Source organism: Anomaloglossus baeobatrachus, chromosome 3, assembly GCF_048569485.1.
Source record: "Anomaloglossus baeobatrachus isolate aAnoBae1 chromosome 3, aAnoBae1.hap1, whole genome shotgun sequence".
In the NCBI taxonomy this organism is placed as follows: Eukaryota; Metazoa; Chordata; class Amphibia; order Anura; family Aromobatidae; genus Anomaloglossus; species Anomaloglossus baeobatrachus.
Window position 1 is genome coordinate 523,691,937 of NC_134355.1, and position 2,451 is coordinate 523,694,387.

Here is a 2,451-nt window from a genome sequence, read left to right on the forward strand (position 1 = left end):
AATTATGTAAATAAATTATTTAAAAAAACGGCATGGGGTCCCCCCTATTTTTGATAACTAGCCAAGATAAAGTAGACAGCTGGGGGCTGGTATTATCAGAGTTGGAATGCCCATGGTTATTTGGCCCTTCCCAGCCTAAAAATAGCAGCCTGCAACCACCACAAAAATGGTGCATCCATTAGATGCACCAATTCAAGCACTTTACCCAGCTCTTCTCGATTGTCCTGGTGCGGTGGCAATCAGTGTAATTTTTGTGGGGTTGATGTCGGCAGTGAATTGACAGTGGCATCAAGCCCAGGGATTAGTAATGAATAGGCATCTATCAGGCACCACCATTACTAAGTCAATAAACAGAGTTAAAAAACTCAGACAGGAAAAAAAAGTTTATTTGACTAAAGACTCTCCCACACACCCTCGTTCACCGATTTATTACTTGAAAATAAATCCTCGAAGTTCTGACATAATCCAAAGAGTAATGTTCCACGATGTCCTTTGATTCCTATAGAGCTTTGTTTGGTGCACTTTCTCAGGACGATGCTTCACAGGGCACTGACTGTTAGCAGCAACATAGAATTTCTCATAAGCTGTGATGTCAGTAACTCAATAACTCACCGCTCTTGAGTGATTCCGGGTTAACGCTGACTGGCAGTAAACTATGGTGCGTTGTTCTGAGAAAGTTTTCAGAACAACACCCCCTAGGAATCGATGGATGTTGTAGGACATTACACTTTGGATTACGTCAGAACTTACAGGATTTATTTTAAGGTAATAAATTGGTGAGTGAGGGAGTGTGGGGGAGTCTTTATTAACAAGTTGATTACTTCGGAATATTGAGGATTTTTTAATTAATAAATTGGTGAACGAGTGAGTGTGGGGGAGTGTTTATTCAATTAACCTTTTTTTTCCTTTGTGTATTTTTTTTTATAATTGTACACAATGGGGGTGTCTGTTAGACCCTTCTTCATTACTAACCCCTCATGTTGATGCCAGCTTTCAATTCACAGCTGACATCAACCCCAAACGTATCACCCCGATTGCCACCACAGCACTACTTAATAATGTATTTTCCAATCTTACCTTAATGCCTTACGACAATGGATTTTCAATATCTTGTGTTCTGCATGTAATACATTGCATGCATGGTACATTGTATTTTTACCATCCATCAATTCCTTTTCGTGGAATATTGGTCAAGAAACAGTTCTACAAATTGTTAAAGGGGCTAAATGAAAGTCTGTAGTCACTGTTTGTGACTGCAGACTTTTGAACCCTCCCAGCGCACGCACTGTGCACTAGTTTATTTTTCTGTATCTTCACCAGGAACAATGAACAGGTATGTGATAGGCAGTGCTTTTTTTGTAAAAAAATATTTGTTGGTACGCATCTCTGAGGCAAGGAGCATGGGGGGGGGGTGCTGTCAGACGCCGGCGGCCGAGATTGAGGAGCGGGGGGGGGTGGACTGTCAGCCGGCGGCAGCGATTGAGGAGCGGGGAGCGGGTGATGTCGTGCTGTCGGGTGGCTGGGAGATCCTGTGCACGGTTTACCTGTTGAGGCACTGGGCTCCCAGCCTGTACCCCATGCTGGTATATGAGCCCCCAGCCATGGTATATACAGTTAGGTCCAGAAATATTTGGACAGTGACACAAGTTTTGTTATTTTAGCTGTTTACAAAAACATGTTCAGAAATACAATTATATATATAATATGGGCTGAAAGTGCACACTCCCAGCTGCAATATGAGAGTTTTCACATCCAAATCGTAGAAAGGATTTAGGAATCATAGCTCTGTAATGCATAGCCTCCTCTTTTTCAAGAGACCAAAAGTAATTGGACAAGGGACTCTAAGGGCTGCAATTAACTCTGAAGGCGTCTCCCTCGTTAACCTGTAATCAATGAAGTAGTTAAAAGGTCTGGGGTTGATTACAGGTGTGTGGTTTTGCATTTGGAAGCTGTTGCTGTGACCAGACAACATGCGGTCTAAGGAACTCTCAATTGAGGTGAAGCAGAACATCCTGAGGCTGAAAAAAAAGAAAAAATCCATCAGAGAGATAGCAGACATGCTTGGAGTAGCAAAATCAACAGACGGGTACATTCTGAGAAAAAAGGAATTGACTGGTGAACTTGGGAACTCAAAAAGGCCTGGGCGTCCACGGATGACAACAGTGGTGGATGATCGCCGCATACTTTCTTTGGTGAAGAAGAACCCGTTCACAACATCAACTGAAGTCCAGAACACTATCAGTGAAGTAGGTGTATCTGTCTCTAAGTCAACAGTAAAGAGAAGACTCCATGAAAGTAAATACAAAGAGTTCACATCTAGATGCAAACCATTCATCAATTCCAAAAATAGACAGGCCAGAGTTAAATTTGCTGAAAAACACCTTATGAAGCCAGCTCAGTTCTGGAAAAGTATTCTATGGACAGATGAGACAAAGATCAACCTGTACCAGA